The following is a 22,472-nucleotide window of genomic DNA, read 5'->3' on the forward strand; positions in this document are numbered from 1 at the left end:
TTGGTATCGGATCAACACTAGTTTTTTGCGGTAGTCATTCGCGAAGCAAACATCAAATTAATGACGTTCTCCATGACGTGCCCAGTTTTAGAAGTAACCTCTGACAAATGGTGCTGTGAGCGGGATAAGTGTGATTGGTCGCTCTCACCCAACTACTTTCATGTCCTCTTTAGGCCGCGTAAACTTTTGCCCCCCCCCCCCCGATGTGACCCGGCAGGAGAACGCGGTGAACGGTCCATGATGTGGTTTTCCCTTTTGCAGTGGTCAGTGATTGCTTATTAGAGCCAAGACACAAGCACAGTTTTATGGACCGTGGACATTGACAGAAAAGACAGGTTTACCCCTGACATTGACAAAAACTATATAAATGTGGAAATTTACATTGGAAACGTTTGGTTTAGCTGTTATAAAAGTTTGTTTTTTTCGTGCTGTAAATGCTCCGGCCAGCGTGCGTGGCAGTTAAGCCGTAGAGGAGCACCTTCCCCGGGCACGGGCGGTTCAAAGGCGATTTGAAGAAAACTGAAGTTAGTTGGAGGGAAAGATCCGAATGAACTTCCAAAATCAGCAACAACAATCCAACAATCAAGAGTTAATCCCACTACATATAAAACGGAAAACAATTACCTGACATAAAGTGATCAGAGTAAGTTCTTGTATGTTTTGATGGTGAAAAGTGGTCACGTCGAAGAGTTAATATTTGTTTTTTCCCCCCTGGTTTACAATCACTGCTGTTATCAGAAAGAATGATTTCTTATCGCTAGTTGACCGACTGTTGCAACCATAGACTTCACAGGTAATCGCCTCTATTGTCTCACTCACTCGACTTTGTGTCCTTGACTGCTTGCCCTCGAACATGGTTGCCTTAATTTTGCGCACAAACGTGACATCAGAGTCAAAGGGTCTATAAAGTGATAAAAGTAATTATTTATTTTGGACGGAAATAACAGAAGCGCGGAGCTGCAAATATGGAGTCAAAATATTTTGACTGACATAAATTCGAACGTAGGGCAGTCATTAATTTGATTGTCCAATATTTGACATGCTTGTGTAACCCCCGATTACTTAAAGATAGTGTTAGTTTGATATTTAATAAATTGGACCAGACTCTAGATTCTCGAAGGCTACAATAGTGATAATTGATAGGTGTGTGAATGAAATAGCTGGAGGCAGAAATGAGCAACAACAATAACTGTATTAACATGGAAAACAAAACAATTATTTACAAATTCACAGCCGGCATCATATACATAAAATAAATCACAAATCCCAAAAATTAGAAATAATAATCCCAAAGTCCTACTGAGCTCAGTAATATTTTGTTTAAGTCAGTCAATGTTCTTTCCGGTAGTCTTGGGGAAAAAAGTCTTGTCGTGGTGGTAATTAGGTGTGTTACCACGTGATGTTCACAAAGAAGTTGGTGAAGACTGTGGTTCCTTTATCGCAGATGTGGTTCTGGGCTCAGGCTCGCCATCTCCATCAAAGGAGAATCCATTCAGTTTCGGATCTTGGTTTAATGCCAAGACAAAAAACCCAGCCTGCATAACAATAATGAAATTATTGTATGCAGCTAATAAGTCTATCATCACTTTCCAGTCTTATCAGTCGCTATAGCTCTATAGTTTTCAATTATCATAAATACTGCATCTAAATATCACATTTATAACAGTTATTAATTTACATGCATGTTTTCCAAATTGTCATTGTAACACATGAAATGAACTCATGAGCTAACAATAAACACATTTCTCAATATGTCCAATTTCTCAATAACCATGTTTTATGGTTTACATATCAATCACTTCAATAAAGAAATAATTGTATAACAAACATAACTGAGTCAATTCAACATTTCACTTTTAACACATATTACATCAAAATGAGCAGTTATACATTTGTTTGTCAACATAAACCTTGCTTTAGAAAGACCTTAAAACAAGTAAAATCAACTCTTTCACTGTAAACAAGCAGTACATTTCCACTCGCGATTAGCATTAGCTTAACGTTAGCTTAGCGTTAGCCTCACATAAACGTTTTTACGACAGTCCATAGCAAGTGCATGGCGACTCACCCAGACGACGTTCAAGTACGAACACGGTCGATTTGTCACAGACCCTCAGTTCTCACTGGTATCCACACTTGAGATAAAACATTTCCCAATTAACATTTTATTATTGGTCACATTTATATCAACTTCAATAAGTATTTCACTCACCGAACGGCACATTAGCATTAGATATCGTCACGCAACCTTTCAGTAGGGCGTCCAGGCGTAAAAGAACGATATACACAGCTAATCTCGAGATAGCGTCTCGAGAAGGCGGGACAACTTGACTTTGACGAATCAGAAAGTCATAATCAGATGAATGACACTCCAAACAGGAAATCAAGTAGACGAGAGATATACACTTCCTCTTAACACAATAAATGTTTTTTCAAAATAAAATGGCGTTTTCTCTACTGGGTTACACCCTCCCCTGTAAAATACCATGCATGTCCCGATGCATGTTTCGCAAATATTGTTCATTTGGATTATTTAGGGAGTCGGTGAAAGCAGAAGTTAAACCGTGAAATAAAGACTTTACAACTGTCACTAGGGGATTCCCTAAATTAGGATAGTCTAATCTCATTGGCGGTCTTCTATCTCTCTCTGATCGCCTCAATGGTTGAGTGGTCATAGGATCATCATAGTCCAGTTTCTTGGATAAGTCAATAGTTTGTTCCTCAACTGAATCCTCAGGAGTACTTGCAGGTGATTTGGATTCCTCAGGTATGTCAGGAGTCAGAGGGGAATTTCCACTTTCAACTTCACTGTTGATAGCATCTGGAACATTTTCCAAAGTTTCATCCCCATCTCCATTTCCGTTATCCAGGTTCTCAGTTCCAATGTTTTCAGGAAAGTTTCTGTCCAATGTTGGTGTTGTATCCAAGGATTTTGTTGCATCTGGGGTTGTCGGATAGTCACGCACAGTGATAATTCTGGCAATCTCCTGGCATTGGGAATCATCAATCCATGGAATCATAACATCGTTGTCAGGTTGATCAGATTCATCAGCATCAGGAATTTCTGTTGCAGTCGTTAGGCGGGTTTTTGGACGACTAACAGGTGTCGGTTCAGGTCGGTCTGCTGTGGCAACAGGAAGAAAACTGCACGGAAGCAAAAGGTCTCTGTGTAGGGTTCGTAAAGGACCTTGCTTCGACTCTGGTTTGACTGTGTAAACCGGTAAGTTCCCTGCTCGTTTCACAACAACATGAATGTCAGTTTCCCATTTATCTGCAAGTTTATGCTTGCCACGCAGTCGCACGTTTCTCACCAAAACCCTGTCCCCGATTTCAAGTTCAGAGACAGAGATTTTACGATCAAATCTGGCCTTGTTTTTATCTGCTACTTTTTGTGCATTTCTTGAAGCTATCTTGTAACTTTCTTCCAGTCGTGTTTTGAGACTTTGAATGTATTGTGAATGGGATATCTTCTGATCTTTGTTCAAGGGTAGTCCAAATGCAAGATCGACTGGCAATCTGGGTTTCCTACCAAACATCAATTCATATGGACTATATCCTGTCACATCATTGCGCGTGCAATTGTATGCGTGCACCAAGGGCATAACATACTCTTTCCAATGGGACTTTTGTTTGTCTTCAAGAGTTCCCAGCATACTGAGTAACGTTCGATTAAATCTTTCAACGGGATTACCCCGTGGATGGTATGGAGTAGTCCGTATCTTCTTTATGCCAGAAATTTCACACAATTCTTTGATAAGTTTTGCCTCAAAATCAGGACCCTGATCACTATGAAGACGTTCAGGTATGCCATAGTGAACGATAAACTGGTCCCACAAGCACTTGGCGACGGTTTTGGACTTTTGATTTGGTGTGGGCACTGCAAGGGCAAATTTAGTAAAATGATCTGTCATCACAAGAATGTTACTTGTGTTACTGCTGTCCGGCTCTAGACTGAGGAAGTCCATGCAAACCAACTCTAACGGTCGCATGGTGGCGATGTTGACCAAAGGAGCTGCTCTCTCAGGAGGACTCTTTCTACGGATACAGCGATCACATGTTTTTATTTTGTGCTCAACATCTGTTGCCATCCGAGGCCAATAGAATCGGCTTCTGATCAGATCAAGGGTTCTGTCAATACCCAAGTGGCCCATATCATTGTGTAAACTCTGAAGTGCAGATGATCTGAGTTCTTCAGGAAGAACAAGTTGATAAGTCACTTGGTCTCCATCTCGTCGTTTTCTGTATAACACGTCATCATGCAATTCCAATTTATTTAGTTCTCTGAGTAAGAGAGGAAGATCCGGTAATTCCCTCCGGGAGGTTGGAGGGGGTGTTTGACCAAATTCGATCTGCGCAATCACTTGACTGATCGTTGAGTCAGCTCTTTGTCGGTCTTTAATTTCAGAGGTGGACAAAGCAGGAAGTGTTGGCAGACCATGTAATTCTTCGGAACTGTAGGCGTCAGGGATTGCACTTGCTGAGATGGTAAATGTCTCCACAAGTGTGACATCACCGTAGTTATTGGGGTTCTTGGCTTTAATGAGATGGTTCTGACAAATTGCTTGCATAACTTCTGTATCAACAAGCTCTGACATGTCGTCGGCTAAATGACGTTCGACAAACTGGCTCACTCGTTCTTGCTCTTTCCTTGACTGTGCATCATTGACAAGATCTCCATGAGGACGTCGGGAAAGTCCATCAGCATCACAATTCTGTTTGCCTGCTCTATACTGCAGTTTAAAGTTGTAGTTTGACGAAGCAGCAAGCCATCTGTATCCCATTGCATCTAATTTAGCAGAGGTTAATATATATGTGAGTGGATTACTATCCGTCACCACAGTAAAGTTACCACCATACAAATAATCGTGAAACTTTTCTGTCACTGACCACTTGAGCGCTAAAAACTCTAACTTATGAGCTGGATAGCGTGCTTCACTTCTGGACAACCCTCGACTGGCAAATGCTATGGCCCGAAGCCGACCTTCCTGCTCTTGATAGAGTGCTGCTCCTAAGCCTGTCGTACTGGCGTCGGTATGAAGCAAATAAGGTAGCTTTGGGTCTGCAAAACCTAAGATCGGGGTTGTTGTTAGCTTTTCAATGATGGAATCAAAAGCTCTTTGACAGTCAGGTGTCCATCGGCTGGCAAATGGCAGTTTGGGATCATAATAGGTATGATTTGATTCTTTTTCTTTGGACTTTTTGCTGAATGGTGGGTATCCTCGTGTCAGGTCATTAAGTGGGCGCACTATAGATGAGTATCCCTTTATGAAACGTCTATAGTAGCCAGAAAATCCTAAAAAGGACCTCAACTCTTTGAGGTTTGTGGGTCTTGGCCAGGTTTTTAAGGCCTGAATCTTCTCGGGATCTGTTTCAACACCATTCTCTGAGATTACATGACCAAGGTAACGCACTGTTGTTTGGCAAAATTTGCATTTTTCGGATGATAATTTCAGTCCATACTCTTTCAGACGTTGAAGTACTCGCATGAGACGTCGTTCATGTTCCTCAAGAGTACTTGAAAAGATGATTAAATCATCCAAAAATACAAGTACTTCCTTCAAGTTCATGTCACCAACACAACGTTCCATTAATCGTTGAAAGGTGCTTGGTGCGTTGGTTACACCTTGGGGCATCCGGTTAAATTCCCAGAACCCAAGTGGAGTGACAAATGCGGTTTTCTCTTTGTCTGCTTCTTCAACTTCAATCTGGTAATAACCAGATTTGAGATCAAGGACTGTAAACCATTTGGATCCCGAAAGCGCTGAGAAGGTCTCCTCCAGGTTTGGAAGGGCATATGAGTCCTTAACTGTTTGCAAGTTAAGTTTGCGGAAGTCTATACATAGACGGACGTCATTGTTCCGCTTCCTCACCACGACAATCGGAGAGGAGTAGGGTGACTGTGACTCTCTTATCACACCGGCAGAAAGCAGTTCTTGAAGGTGTTTACGGACTGCTTCCAGATCTTGGGGGTGAATGGGGCGTGCACGATGCTTAAAGGGAGTTGGATCAAGAAGTTTGATGGAGTGTTTCACTTTACTAGTACACCCAAAATCAAGGTCATGGTGAGCAAATACCTCTGGAATATCAGAGAGTTGTTTGGTTATTCTCTCCTTCCAATTCTGAGGTATTGGGGAATCTCCAAAGTTGAAAGTCAGAGACGCCTCTTTGTTCATGGGTGGCTCTGTCGAATTTGTGACATTATGCTGCGAGACAACACAACGGAACGCTCCAAGCTCTCCGATCACGCAGGTAGATGGAATGGTCACATCTTGGTCTGTCTCGTTGGTGATCACAACAGGAACTTTGTATGGAGCTCGGGAAGAAAGAGTTATCAGACAACTCTTCACACAAAGGCCACCTGGTAGGAAAGATTGAGTTGGATGTTCAATTATAGCGCATGAATCAACTGATGTGCATTGAACATTAGCAGATCCCTCCAGGACGACACAGCGACCAGCTGGGACAACAGCAGTTGTTTTTCCTGCCAGGGTGACAAACCCAATGTTGCCATCTTTGTGTTGTATGTGTCTGATTTCAAGAGTCTTCAGAAGTGCTCTGAACCCATAAGGAACAGGTAGGTGCTCAATAGTCTTGACGTCTAAATAAATCTCATAAAGAACATCAAGAACATTCATTCCAACTAACAATGGTGTCTGACTATTTGGGTGTATATCCGGAACAACTAGAGCTAACGTTGGTATATCAATCACTGTCCCTAAAATATCTTTTGGAAAGGTAACAGTCATTTCTATGTAACCTAAATAAGGTACAGGCTGTCCTGCAGCGCCCTCTACCTCTAAAAGGTCATAGAGTGGATAAAGGGTTTGTTCAGGAAGGTTCTGTTTGAAAAACGACTCTGTGACTGTGGTCACTTGTGATCCAGAATCAAGAAGACAGTTAACATTAACACCTGAAATGCTAACAGTAGCGGTACATTTTGAACCAACTAGGCCTTTTGGCAAGCTGCATTTTTGCTGCTTAGCCAAAGACTGTTTAAGGTTAGCGTTGTGCTTTTCTTTCGTGGGACGTGATTGTCTGGCAACAGTCTCCATTTGCCCCTCAACAGAGACTGTACTTAGTTTAAATGTGCAGTAGCAGCTGAAGGATTTTCAGCTTCCCACTTCCTTTGGTTTTCTTTAAAAATTTTCCGCTTCTCTGCCACTAAAGCGGCATTTGGTTCATTTTCACAGGTTGGCTTTATGTGGCCATCTTCACCACATTGGAAACAATACCACGGTTTAGGTGCTTTCGTTTGAGTATTGTTGGTTTGTCCAATGGGTTCTTTTGTATTCACTTTCAGTTTTAGTTTGTCTTGTTTCGGTTCGGGTACATTCTTTGCATTTCGAGATTTTCTTTTCTGTGTTTTGGCAGTTAGCTTCACCAGCTGACTCTGGATTTCCGCAACTTGGCTTGAAAGTTCTTTTGTAATTGAATTCAGAGTAGCAATGTTGCTATCATTTTCAGTGACGGGTTCGGCTATTTGCACATGAGAAGTCACCTTTTGCTTTGCACTTCCCAGATGCTGTCTCATTCGCATAGTTTTGGTAGCATGTTGATCTTCTTCGGTGCGCAACAAGAACAATAGGTCAGCAAACGTTGGGGGATTTGTTCTCTTTCGTTTTAACTGGAGGTCTATTAAAAGGGAATTATCCCAACAACCTCGACAAAACTGTGTGAGTAGCAGTCTTTCAAAATCATCGCTAGCGGCACCACCCCGTTTTACAGTGAGCGTCAAAGCTCCTTGTAGGCGTTGCAAATATGAGGATGGCTTCTCTCCAGTATCTTGATATGTGTCAAGAAACTTAGCGAATAGTTCTCCTCCATCTTGTACTGTTCCGAATGCTGAATCCAACAACTGGAGGTATTCAGCAGGTGAGCTGTTGAGGTTCAGGTGCTTTATGACATCAGCAGCAGGGGGTAGAAGACTCTCAATGATTTTCCGGGTCTGTTGCTGTTGCGACACTGAGGGATCTGTCATGACTAGTTCTACACTAGAGCGCCAAGTATCATAATCTGGCTCATAATTAGGACGAGGATCCTTCCCTGAAAAAGCTCTCAGCTTCTGTGAGAATTGTGGCCCTGAAAAGTCATCTCTTTTTACTATGTGTTCAACTACAACACGTTGAACTTCTGGGGGATTTAAATCTTGTTCTGAAATTGTTGGCTTGCAAAGTGATCGGTTAGTAACGGTCTGGCGTGCACCTCCAATGTTACTCTCAACTACCGAGGGCTGTGGTTCTACTGACAGAGTTACAGGCGGATTGTCAGGTAAATAATTTTGTTTGAATGGTTCTGGAAGATCTCTAATTGAATCGTTTATCTCTGACATCATGTCTTTCAGGACTTCTGCATAGTCTCTACCACTCATCTTGGCAAGGTTTTGAATATCACTAAGATATGCTTTCGTTGTGTTTTTCCCAATACTTTGTGTATAAACACTCGCAAGAGACTGTATCTTCGAGCTAACCCCGCTGTCCGATACATGTATCAATGGCAAAGGATCAATAGAGTCGACAGCGGCTCCTGAGTTGTATTCCACAATTACGCTACCGCAATACTTGGAATTAACATCATCTACTTTTATGGCTCTTGCAATTGACCCATATTGTTTAAGGAATTCCACCACCTCATCACATTGCTCATCTCCAGCTATTCCAATGACAATCACCGAGTTTGGAATTTTAACAGATTGCTGTTCAATAATATCCATTTGGAAATATATTCGAGCTTATGTATTACGAGAAAATGCTCCTGGCTGGCTCGCCAAAACTTACTGTAACCCCCGATTACTTAAAGATAGTGTTAGTTTGATATTTAATAAATTGGACCAGACTCTAGATTCTCGAAGGCTACAATAGTGATAATTGATAGGTGTGTGAATGAAATAGCTGGAGGCAGAAATGAGCAACAACAATAACTGTATTAACATGGAAAACAAAACAATTATTTACAAATTCACAGCCGGCATCATATACATAAAATAAATCACAAATCCCAAAAATTAGAAATAATAATCCCAAAGTCCTACTGAGCTCAGTAATATTTTGTTTAAGTCAGTCAATGTTCTTTCCGGTAGTCTTGGGGAAAAAAGTCTTGTCGTGGTGGTAATTAGGTGTGTTACCACGTGATGTTCACAAAGAAGTTGGTGAAGACTGTGGTTCCTTTATCGCAGATGTGGTTCTGGGCTCAGGCTCGCCATCTCCATCAAAGGAGAATCCATTCAGTTTCGGATCTTGGTTTAATGCCAAGACAAAAAACCCAGCCTGCATAACAATAATGAAATTATTGTATGCAGCTAATAAGTCTATCATCACTTTCCAGTCTTATCAGTCGCTATAGCTCTATAGTTTTCAATTATCATAAATACTGCATCTAAATATCACATTTATAACAGTTATTAATTTACATGCATGTTTTCCAAATTGTCATTGTAACACATGAAATGAACTCATGAGCTAACAATAAACACATTTCTCAATATGTCCAATTTCTCAATAACCATGTTTTATGGTTTACATATCAATCACTTCAATAAAGAAATAATTGTATAACAAACATAACTGAGTCAATTCAACATTTCACTTTTAACACATATTACATCAAAATGAGCAGTTATACATTTGTTTGTCAACATAAACCTTGCTTTAGAAAGACCTTAAAACAAGTAAAATCAACTCTTTCACTGTAAACAAGCAGTACATTTCCACTCGCGATTAGCATTAGCTTAACGTTAGCTTAGCGTTAGCCTCACATAAACGTTTTTACGACAGTCCATAGCAAGTGCATGGCGACTCACCCAGACGACGTTCAAGTACGAACACGGTCGATTTGTCACAGACCCTCAGTTCTCACTGGTATCCACACTTGAGATAAAACATTTCCCAATTAACATTTTATTATTGGTCACATTTATATCAACTTCAATAAGTATTTCACTCACCGAACGGCACATTAGCATTAGATATCGTCACGCAACCTTTCAGTAGGGCGTCCAGGCGTAAAAGAACGATATACACAGCTAATCTCGAGATAGCGTCTCGAGAAGGCGGGACAACTTGACTTTGACGAATCAGAAAGTCATAATCAGATGAATGACACTCCAAACAGGAAATCAAGTAGACGAGAGATATACACTTCCTCTTAACACAATAAATGTTTTTTCAAAATAAAATGGCGTTTTCTCTACTGGGTTACACCTGTCTTGCATCTCTCTGCTTTGATGATAAAAAAAACCTTCCTGATCTCAATTCCCTCTCCTGAATTTCAAACTTTTTTTTTATCAAACAAAACTTTCAATATTCTCAATAAATCCTGTAATTATGATAAAAATCGGAGATAGCTGAGGAGTCATCTGATCTTGGGGATCAGTTGAAAATTTCAAATGTACAGCTGAAGGAGCTTTGTGAACATTTTACAGGGAGCCAATGAGGCATGTTTTGAAAATCGCGCACGAAACAGTTCACATTTAGTTTTATTTCATTTTTATTTTTTTTGCCAGTCCTATTGTGTGTACACGTCCAATTTTTGCAAATGCTTTTGTCCATCCCATTTAGTTTCCCAAGCATTGCGGGAGAACACTTATCCATTCCTGGCCATGATCGTGCTGAAGGACCGCAAGATGACAGTCGTCGGCCGCCTTGAGGGTGTCATCCAGCCCGAGGACTTTGTCAGTCAGCTCACCTTCATTATGGAGGCCAACCAAACATATCTGATGTCTGAGCGCCTTGAACGGTACTAGCTGTGTCCTCTGTGTTTCTTTTTTTTTTCCAAACAAAAAAAAAACGTAACTTATTAGCGCACGACATACAAAGATAACAGAGAAAATACAATGGAAATAACTGAATGTCAACCAAAATAACAGTGAGTGTTTACGAAACGCAATAAAGGGAGGGATTGTTCATGTGTCAGTTAGCAGCAAGACTAATCCATTTTTTCATTCAGTTATTATATTATTTTGTTATTTCCATTGTATTCCTGCATTCTTTGCAATATCAAGAATGTTAAAGGAATTGTACTTGCACATGGGTTTCTCCCAATTGGTCCAAAAATGATTTATTCGCTGCAAATAATGCATTTTTGTTCACCTATCTTTGTCACAGAGCTACTCGTGACCAACCGGAGGGCAGCACCGGCGCTACGGTAAACATGTCCCGTACATTGAGGACTTGCATGAATCACTTCACCAAGCTTCTTCTTAAAGTTGCCATTGCTAACACTTCACCGTTTTAGTAATTGTAGGTCTCCTAAGGCTGAGTGGCTTTTGTGTTATTTTCATTTTTTTTGGGTATATTGATGGCATGAGAGACACATGTTTGGCCAAAGTAAACAGATGAGTCACTTGCCATCCGTCGGCTCCTGATCCGGCCCCTCCGTCAACTTTTAGAACCCATTGTGGCCCGCCAATCAAAAAGTTTGCCCACCCCTGTTGTAGAAAATAACAAACTGCGTCAAGTCTGACTCCGATTTTAGTCATGTCTTTCTTTCTGAGTGGCGCTGGCCATTGAGTTGTCATCTTGGATGTTTTGCCAAGTGGTTAGTGGCTAATAAACTCACGTTTACTTGTTACGATTTGTTTTGCAAATCCACTCGAGTTGCCAGTCAGCGCCCGAGTCAGCCTTGTGGAGATTTTGGATTGACGAGACGCTCGCTCGTGCGCTCAGGAAGTATCTTAAGTGTTTTTTCCGGCGCGCAAGCCGCCAAGTGGAATCAAAAATGCTCTCACACACACACGAGACCACCCTAACCTCGCAAAACAGCATTGTGAGTGAAGAACAACTCAGCAATGAGCTAGGTTTTACAGGAAGTCGGGAAAAGTTGTTACTGGGCCTGATTTTTAGTCTAAATGCTGAGCCTTTTAATATCTGGGAATCTCATTCATGGGCTAAAGCTGTCGCTCATGATTGCCGAGAAGTTCACCGACTTGAGTGCCGGTGACAACTTGTGTTATGAAATCTTTTTTTCTACAAATAGCGAGGGTGTAAACGTGCTGTTATTGTCTGTGTCTGTGTCGTGTCCCTCGTGCTGACTCCAGTCAGTTCGTCCTCACCATGGTGTGGAGCTGAGAAAACTGACACAAGCCGGATCGAGGAAGATAACAAAATATTCAGCACTGCCCTCTGCAGTACAGCACATTATCATATCCTAACATAAACAAAATCAGAGAAAAGGTCGTCATCGCAATATTATTTCAAAGAAAATATACTATTTCAGGAGACGTAAAGGTGACTCGCGGTTCCCGGCACTTCACGTAAATGTGGTTTAATGAGTCATGATCCCCTTAAATTCAAACAAAAGTATTTGTCAGGAGTGGGACTTGAACCCACGCCTCCATTTGGAGACCAATTTTCTGAATTTGTGGCTGATTTGGTAACTCATGCGGATAATATATCATGGGCGACTTCAACATTCATATGAATCTCCCGTCGGAACCACTTACCGTGGCGTTTCGGACAATAATTGCTTTTAATTTGAAGAACCTCTCTTCACCTCTCCAGAGTCTCGTTGATCGGACCCAATTTGATTGACTCTATGCTCGCGTCACAGTAAGCCGAAGAGGAGCACCTTCCCCGGGCACGGGCGGTTCGACCTCTTGGTTTTGCCTCAAAATAATTGTCAGACCCGTCTTTATCAGCTGATGTTCCATGAGGGTGTGACTTTTTTTTAACTTTTCTCGAGGGCCATGGCGAGCCATTTAAAAAAAGCCATTGAAACTACCAAGCAAGAACAAAGCAAACACAGTCAAGAGAGCATTACCAGTTGCCAAAACGCTAACTCGCTACACATTTAAAAACGTTATTACAAAGGTCTATACGCCCTCTACACCTACGTCATTTGTGATCTCAGCAGCGTTAAACTGACTATGACGGCATTATACTGTTTAAAAAAGACGTCCAAGAAGAACGTGCTCAAGGCCATTGAGCAAGGCGACCTGCTGCAAGAGGTGAGGAACAAGAAGGTTCTCTGCTTTTAGGTTGAAGGATGCTGGGAATTTTCAAAGCTGGGAACTTTCTGGGAATCGTATTTAAGTCTATAAAAGGAAAAATGTTTCTCATTGGAGAAAAGAGCGTGTTTTCGGAACTGACTAATTCGCTTCCCGTTTTTGGTCACGCGGAAAGTCAGCAACTTTTGTCAAGTATCGGCATAAGGCAAATTTATTTTAGAAAAGTTGTGAGGCACCGGGCGGTGTAGATGTCCGACAGGGAGGGGAGAGGGCAGCCAATAATCCTTTGCGAGCCCGGCCGCCCCCGCCAGTGCGGTGGGGGGTTTCCGGCCGCCCCACAGGGTTTATTCTCTTAAGATCAAAACACACCATACTGGCTTCCCGAGATGATCGAAATAAACATTGACAGGTCACTTTGCAGTACAGTACAAAAGATTCAGTTTTGCCTGTAATATGATAATAGTATTGAAAATATTATGTACCAAAAAGTTAGCTCTTCATCAATATGCCATCTATTCATCCACCGATCAATCCGTTTATTGAAAGCGCAAATTCCCCATATTCCATGGTCCCAATCCACTATACAATAAAGATCATGTACAATTAAAACGCGTCACAATAAAATCACCCACCAAAAAACAACCCAATTTGAACACTTCAAAAATAATGATAACTCACAAAAGACACTTCATTAGCTGCATCGTTAAAGGTAAAGGATGTAGTTTAAAAAAAAATACACATATACATTACATTAAAAATGTATGTCGAGTGTGTGCAAAGCGAGATGAAGCAATTCCTATCCATAACCCCCCCGCCGCCCAGCCTTAAAAATTGTCATTTTTAGAACAAAATTGCAGTGGGACAAATTTGTTGCTCATCGCCAATGCTGGGGAAGGTGGTCAAGGCGTCTGGCCGTTAGTCCGCATTGTCCCCAGAATGAATGCGAGCTCGCCCCGATTTCAGCACCCGTGCGTCTTTTTTTATTGAACCACAAAAACATGGCGCGGTTGCCAAGGAAATTCCGCACCATCTCCATGCGGCCGTGGCTTACGCCGAGCATCAGCGCCGTCTGACCAGCCTGATTGGCACACACAAAAGCGGAAAGTCACTTGAGAATTCAGAAAAAAAAATAGATTTGAGCAGTGTCCGGAATGCCTGCAATGACCCAGTGGGGAATTCCGACATGAAAGTAGTTGGGGTGAGAGCAGAGGATGTGCACACCACATCACCAAACTCCATTGAAAAAAGAGTATTTTGATTTTCACGTACTGCACGGTGCCCTTTTGACGAATCCGACTGAAAATTAGTCAGAAAAGACTCAAGACAATGATCTTACTCTCTGCCGAATTTTGTGACGTTTTGGCAAAAGGCGTGGCGTTCAGACCGTTTAGACCAGGTGTGAGCAAACTACGGCCCGGGGGCCACATGCGGCCCATAGACGTTTTAATCCGGCCCATCAAACTTGAAAAAAATTAAATGAATAAAACCATGTTAAAAGGGGGCGGGTCACCACAATGGACTTTGTGTAGAAATTATTATTGGGGCCCGAGCAACGACCGCGGCGATGAAACTGGTCAAATTTGACCCAAGAAATATGTAGGTAGTGAATTCCATTTAATTGAATAAACTACATTTAGATTAATGTGATAGTTCATTACATTTTAGAAAACATTTAATAAGTGAAGCTCCGGGGGAGGAGGGTGGGCGTGTGTCACAGTTAAGCCGAATTGGAGCACCTCTTCCGCCCGGGCACCGCCCGTGCCCGGGGAAGGTGCTCCTCTTCGGCTTACTGTGTCGCGAGCATGCCCTCCTCCTCCGGGAGCTTCCATTCGGTTAAACTTACATGCAGTATAATATCTGAAAGATATAATCCTGGCGCTGGAATTTGAAACCTACAACCCGCGAAACACTGAACCCGCGAAAGGTGAACCGCCAAGTAGCAAGGGTCAGCGGTGGGCGCGTGGGACCCCGTGGAACATGTTTTTTTTGCATAGTTTTGGGACCGAAAAAGGCGATCTCAGGCAACGCGGGCAGTATCTACCCATGTTTATTGCATCAGTGATAGCAGATGCCATTGGATCAGTGTGTATCATGTTTTGTAATGGCTTTGCCAGGAGCGCGTAATCTAGGCGAAAAGCGGGCGGATGTTACTACTTAACACATATTTCGCATAAGACGTAAACTATTTATTAAAGTAATTATCACAATCAGACTCAATTTTTGACTTGACGTCCCCTTTAATTGACGGCCCGGCGTTCGTGAAAGTCAGGCCGAACACCTGTGCCTTCAGGGAATTTCTACGTTGTTCTACTTGAATAAATCCCCATTCGTGGTTCATATCGCCGTAAGCAAGGATGCTTTTTTTTTGGCATGATTACATGCACGTTAAGGCGGCCACAGTCTATTGTCTGTAAGTGTGTGTTACCTTGCTAGTTGTTTTTATTGTTGACCCATAACGAATAGATACTTGCACTCAAGTCAGTCGAGTGACACTCGGCTGCACAGTCGGCAAAATGAAAAAATGCCCGAGCGTTCGGCGTTTACGTCCGACGACAAGCAAATGCAGACAGTTCTTATACGAGCTCTTATTGCTCTTGTGAGTAGGGTTATTTCTTTGAGATTTACGCAAAGCTATTGCGTTATATTGCAATAGTATTGCGTTCCGTACGGGCCGGGCGCGGCCGAGGCATATACATATCACATGAACGGAATCGAGATAAGGGTAGAGAAGAATGAAGAATAATCCGGGTCGCACGTGGCCCCCCAGGCCTTAGTGTGCCCACCCCTGCATTAAATGATGGATTCTTCAGATTTTGTCACTTCCGGCTTCGTGACGTCACTTCCGGTTTTCCACTGCCATCATGTTGTGTTATCTGACCTTTCCTGTTAATATATCCACCCACATAGAACACTAAAATTAGTATTCTTGGGTCTCCTACTATCATCCAAATTGCTGGGACCGATGAAACGGGGAGCCAGCTTACGTGAATCGACCTATTTTCTCAGTTTGTGAGAGAATAAAATTTTGGATGAACCCAGCCAAAAACGGCAACACATTTTTAATCACACACACACACACGCACACAGACAGTCTACAGGGGCCGTAAGTTTCCCAAGCAAGGCTCAGCAACAACAATGAAGGAATTTAACTCAACTCGAATTGGTCCATCAAGGTGCGGTTGTGTCTAAAAGCCACAACCACTAATGACAGTAGTGCTCCACTTTTGGTCACGTGTAAATAAGCCATTTGCAGGGATATTTATTTATCAGACTTGGGTTATGCATATATAATGATAGGTTAACTGAAGACTCTAAGTTGCCCATACGTAAAAAGTGAATGTTGCAGCATCGGTAACGGCGAGGTGTGATGTGAAGCCAGAAGCTCCGGCGCACGACCGAGCGGAAGCTTAATTAGCTCGGGGGAGCAGGTTAGTGGAACAAAAACATAAAGAAGCCGACATTGATCAAGGGAGAAGCAACAAGAGAGCTTGGCAACCTGATTGGTCTTTCATTAAAAAGCAAAAAGGTTTATCCTTGCAGAAAGCAGCTCGCGCTCCCAGCGGGTCGCTTCAATTACCGAGGAAGACAAAAGCGCCAAGGTGGAGCTGTTTAGCGCCAATGCGATTATTTCTCGCGCCATAGTTTAATGTTCCTATTGTCGATCGATCGAGGGGGGAGCGACGGTATGATGATTAGTCGAGATTGGTCACTCGAAGACCAAAAAAAAAACAACAACAACAACAACAGTGCGGTTGTTTACTTTTGAATTCACCCGAAGGTCGGACCAAGGTTATTTCAGTTAATTAACGAAATAATTAAAATGGAAAGTGAAAAATGAGGCAGTATGATAAGAACATTTGCCAAGCACTGTACAAAATTGGGGATGCAGTGTGGCACCTGGCGATTGGGTATCAGTCTCGCTCACGTATTTCATGATCCCAAATATTTTTATTAACATCAAAGATACGAAGTCTTGTCCAATGCTGACGTTATATTTTGTGAATTTACATGTACCCCCAACTGTGACTTAATAACCCTTAAGGGACAAGATAACATTTTATAATATTCCAGACAGCTAAGATTGTCATCTATGAACTATTTGACAAGGCAGGTCCAGCATTGTCAGCCACATCCAACAGTCAACACAGTTACTTTTTTTTTAATAAACAAAATCAACATTATTAATTAATGTTATTTTATTAATTCTGTATGCTGTGAAAGATCTTTATTCAAAGTATATTTGAAGTTATTTCTGAGCTGTTTGATGTCACAGGTGCAGTTTCGTCAGCTACGTAGAACATATTTTTAAAAAGATGAAGGCTGCAGGAGTAATCATGATCCGTTTATAATGTATGTGTGCTGCTCAGGTCCGGTCCACCTGATCCCATCGCTGTTAGGGGGCGAAAGCACTTATTGGAGTTGCATCTCTGTTTTTTAATATATTTTTAATATATATATATTTATATAAAATATTTATATAATATATATATATATATATATATATATATATATATATATATCATTAAAAGCAGACAATTATGTTTTAGGTTAATTTTTTCAAAAAGTGACTTCCACTCTCAACAAACATTTTATCTGCATGATGCACTGTACACATAAATAAATAAATAAATACTCTGCCCAAAGGAAGGCTTCTTTTAGCACTCCAAATGACTCCAAATATTCCATTACAAATAAATTCACCAACAACAATTGACTGCTGAAGTACGTGACATATTCTACTCTTCTCACCAAAAAAAAATAATCTTGAGTTAATGCTTTAATTTTGACAGCCCTAATATATATATATATATATATATATATATATATATATATATACATGCTCAATTTTAATGAAATAACGTTTTTAAAATAATAGTATGAAAATAAAATTAACTAACCCAGAAAATTCCTCAGAAAATTATGATAAACATTCATGGTATGTTACCCATTTGGAACGGGGGGAAAATAAATAAATATCTGGCCTGGACCTGCTCTTCCTCGCCTCGCCGCTGGTGATTTACTCTTCCTCTTCCTCCACTCTGGTCTTTTCCAAGACAGAAAAAAAACGTCATTCTCTAGCTCCAACTAGAGTGGGAAACATCAAAGGAAAAACTGGGAAAGTCATTAATTTGATTGTCCAGTATAGTATTCTTACGCTGAAAGAGACATGAGGTGTTCGAAAAAAATAAATGATTTTTTTTTTCCCGGTCAAAACTACCAATGGTGTCTGTTTTTTTTCCCTCCGTGAAATTTTGTACATGCAGTAAACAACTGTTTTTTTTTTTCAACATAGAAAACTGCGGTTTTTCAATTTTTGTAATGGATCTATTTTTACCTAAGGTAATTAAAATGCAATTGACAAAAGGCGTGGCTATTAAGGTGCTGAAAAGTCCAATTGTACCCACATCAAGAGACCCATGAACGCATTCATGGTGTGGTCCAAGATCGAGCGGTGCGAGAGGTCCCGGGTTCAAATCCCGGATAAATATTCTCGTCCACTGGGATGAACGCCAATTTACAAGCACCAACCCAGGGGGAATAAGCCCACACCTGCCCTGGAAATATCACATTGGGGGGTCTTTCCCTCTGGAATGAGCTTGCATTAAATGTTAGGCAAGCCCAAGGCTGACATAGCAGCAGCCTTCCCTTCTCTGTCTTCTGATGAATTAACAGAGCTGGTCCCATGTTCGCTCTTGAGGGAATTTTTTTTTGTTCGTCTTTGAGTGAGTATAAATAAATCAAATTCTACATTGGGTCTCCAAAGTCTCTTTTATTACTCCTCACTTGTGTTTTTGCAGAGTCAACATGACACCTCTGCTGTTTCTGCTGTATGCGACATCACAACAAATCAGCTTCAACATCGTCTGTCAATATTTCCATTACCAGTCAGACAGCAGCTTCTTGTCAGACATGTTTTTCGACTTGTACTTTCTCATCTTTTCTTCTTTGTTTCACATTGTGATCACATTTTCTGATGAAGTTGCTTCAGTACTGTCATCGTCCCAAACTTACTGTGACGCGAACATGCCCCGTGTTTTTAAAGCTCATATCACTTTGGAAGACTGTACAGTAAGCCGAAGAGGAGCACCTTCCCCGGGCACGGGCGGTTCCATCACTTGGGTCACCACCGACAGGGGGGGAGAGAGAGGGGGAAAAAAAAAAGCGTCATGCGTGGCGTTCTTCATTGGTTTCCTTAAGGAAGTCCGACAGCCCCCTGAAGCACCCCCTTGTTCACGTTGAGAGCAGTGCAGCCCTCAAACCAACGTCCTGAACCACAGTCACTTATAAATGGTCAGGTTTTGTGGGTAACACTATAAAAGCCGCCATACCATTTTTTGGTTGAATTAAACCCAGCATGTGAAGTTTTGGATTTTTAGCAGCATGTGCAGGAGAGTTATTAAGATTTCCTTCGCCGCAATTTGACCCGCTTTGGGACAGGTATTAATTCACTGCATCATACTATTTTCTAATTATCTCTCATATACTGTGGTTCCACCTGATATTATAGTGGGCGAAGCCTCATTTAGCGGTAAAACTGATTCGGTTTTAACCAGGTCTCGCAAAGACCAATCATGTATATATATATTTACACATTCATGCTGGATGATGGAGAGACAAATTGTGATTCTGGAAAAGAAATCCTCTCTTTGTTCCCGCAGGCAGCGGAGGCTACCAAAAGAGTCGGCATTTTGCTCGGGCCCTAATAATAATTTCTACATAAACAATAGGGACCTCGCCGCGGTCGCGTCATGAATCAAAGAAGCATCTCGAGTTGATCCGCGGAAAGCAAAGACACTCGCCTCCTCGTCGCCTGCTTGCTAAGGTGCTACGGCTAAAGGTCCTTTTGTTGACATGAAATTTGGCGTTAGATTTTGGAGGCTACATTTGTCGATGTCAAATATACTTTTGTTGAGGCTCCATTTCTGCTTGTAATAATTGTACCCGCAAAACATGCTGCTTGTCAGTTAATCTGACATCCTCCATCGGACTTAGGTTAGCCTGGTGGGCGTGGGTTGAGTAATCTACTCTGGGTTTTAATAATAATTTGGTTTTTTTGTTATAACATGAATTTCACTCTCTCTCTCTCTCTCTCTCTCCCCGTATTTTCACATGCTAAAGTTATATTACTTAGTTTATAAATGTGTGAACATAGTATTTTCATCAACATTTGCCCAGTTTAAGCCCATGCCCACCAACTGGGAGGCCAAAATAACGTCGGAAATAACGTTTTCCCTTTATTTTATTACGTTATCTCACTAAATTTACAAAAAATCTTGAAAATGAATAACGACTTGGGCGGAACAGTTGCTAAATGTCATCAAAAGAGTTTCCTGTTCCACAAATGACATGGCAGCAGATGTTATGACCAAGCATGTGACCAAATCTAAATTGAAGTAGTTGGCTCTTGAATAAGTATTTTATAATTCAGTTATATTCCTTACTAACACTTAATTCTTGAAACTCATTTTGTAATTGCTCATTTCATATCCATAAGTTACAGTGAAACTTTTTACATTTTGTTTTTACATTTTCCTTTTATTTTCTTATTTTTTTTCTCATTAAATTCTCCGTTTGCATGTAATTTTTTTTTACCCTCTAACATAGACGAGGGTGTGTTCACTGCTTACCTATGATTATTTTCCAATCCATGATAATTAAATCCAAATGATGTTTTACCACACTGTGGAGCACATGAACGTGAGCAAGGAATAAATGCAAAGTAAACGTTTCCAATGTAAATTTCCACATTTATAGATTGTAAAAAGGCTTGACGTCTATAACATAAACGCGGCCGTAAGAAATTGAAGTCGACGACAATCTCCTTTGTTTTAGCAGAGTGCTCCTAAAAATCCAAACCTTCACCTGTAAATAAAATGTGTTTTTGCTGCTTGCATGGATATAAAACTCCGCACACCCCAGTTCATGTTGTATTTTTTTGTGATGTGACAAAAAAATAAAATAAAGTGGCGCCCGTGCCCGGGGAAGGTGCTCCTCTTCGGCATCATAGCCGGAGCGAGAATCGCGCCTGCAACATCTATTTTTACAGACACCGCCCAGCTCTGTTCCCCCGGACACGATCGGTGGCGACGTTTCGCGCGGTTCGGACCGTACCAGAGCTCCGGAGCAACTCTACAGCGGTGTTGGCTGGAAACATGTCGCGTGTTTTCTTAAATTGCGGTCTTGACAATCGTTTTCTTTGACAGATTCATTAAAAGCAGACAATTATGTTTTCGGTAAGTCAAGCGAGCATTACCAGTCGCCAGGATGGCGGAGCGGTCTAAGGCGCGCATGTTTCGTATGAAGGTGCTCCTCTACGGCTTAACTGCCACGCACGCCGGCCGGAGCTCTGGTACGGCCCAAAAGGATTCAACAAAAAATATCTGATAATATAAGCACTCTTTTTGATCCCAGATGAGGTTACTTGTATTAGCTTTTACCAGTTGGTGGCGCTACTACTACGGTTGTTAACAACTTTACAAATTTAATTTAATGTATTTTTTTTTAAATTATGAATTAGAACTGCATGTTTTTTTTTTTCTCGCTTTCACTTGCACTTTCATCTAGAAAAAATTCGATCAATCCCGATGAAGGTGCTTCAAATTGGACGTAAAAACTGACAGCAAATCTAAATTGGCTCTGAAATAGTCGAAACTGGTGGAGGTTTTTTGGGGATGGCAGCACGTCATTGGTAGCTCTGATGATGAAGCTGATGTTGCTAGCTTCCTTAATTAATTAAACAATTTCTCAGCAGCTCCACTTTGGTCACCGAAACATTTAAAACATGCAGGATAACGGTCCTCGAGGAAGCCCGCTCTTCCCATCGAGCGCGGCCAAAGTACCACGGGTGTAACGGGATAATCCGGCGCCTGACTCCTGGCTGCGCTGATCTTTTTTGCTGTTGCTGATAGTGCTGATGAGCTGCAGGTGCGCGACTCCAAAAATTCTGTGGTGCTCGGCTCAAGACCAGACCTGGGCATTGCACGGCCCGCGCTGCATTGGAGAAAAATGGGAATTTGCAGCTTCGGATTGAGAATCTTCAATCGCTTTGTGCCGGCTCACCCCAAACAGCCGTTGGCATTTTAAAAGCTTAAGGGATTATTGTATTAAAATATAGCTTGTTGTCATAATACAGGCGCATTAGTAATTTTGGACCATCACTGAAAAGTACGTGAAAATTAAAATAAAAACAAATTTTTGATTCCACTTGGCGGCACTGTGTGTATAACAAAATAATAACATTCCACGTCATCGCCGTCTTGAGTCTTCAAGTCCACGTCTTTGCATGTTCTCCCCGTGCCTGGGCAAAGGGCTCTGTTATATTAAAATTAGGGAAGTCTGGGCTTCCCAGCTGAAGCTGCACCTTTTTTGTTTGGCTTTTAAATAATTTATCTTAGTCTTTTAATTCAGGACTGTCATTTTATCTATTATCATTGTCTTTAATTTTTTTTAGCTTCTTTGTCTTTTAGTATCATTTTTCTTATACATTTTAGCTCCGGTGCAATTATTTTATTTATTTATTGCAATAATTAAT

General features: G+C 41.4%; 2 long non-coding RNA genes across 2 annotated transcripts; both read right to left on the minus strand.

Annotated features, from left to right (window-relative positions):
* Positions 1-1,173: 1,173 nt before the first annotated feature.
* On the minus strand, positions 1,174-4,738 carry LOC148316147 (uncharacterized). Its single transcript, XR_015840266.1, has 2 exons — positions 2,213-4,738; positions 1,174-2,135 (listed from the first exon to the last, which is right to left on the minus strand). It is a non-coding gene; the product is annotated as an uncharacterized LOC148316147 (long non-coding RNA).
* A 4,163-nt stretch (positions 4,739-8,901) lies between these two features.
* LOC148316148 (uncharacterized) lies at positions 8,902-10,153 on the minus strand. Its single transcript, XR_015840335.1, has 2 exons — positions 9,941-10,153; positions 8,902-9,863 (listed from the first exon to the last, which is right to left on the minus strand). It is a non-coding gene; the product is annotated as an uncharacterized LOC148316148 (long non-coding RNA).
* Between the last annotated feature and the right edge of the window lie 12,319 nt (positions 10,154-22,472).

The sequence above is a fragment of the Idiotropiscis lumnitzeri genome, chromosome 22 (genome assembly GCF_059441095.1).
Source record: "Idiotropiscis lumnitzeri isolate Australia: NSW breed Sydney's pygmy pipehorse chromosome 22, RoL_Ilum_1.0, whole genome shotgun sequence".
NCBI classification, from domain to species: domain Eukaryota; kingdom Metazoa; phylum Chordata; class Actinopteri; order Syngnathiformes; family Syngnathidae; genus Idiotropiscis; species Idiotropiscis lumnitzeri.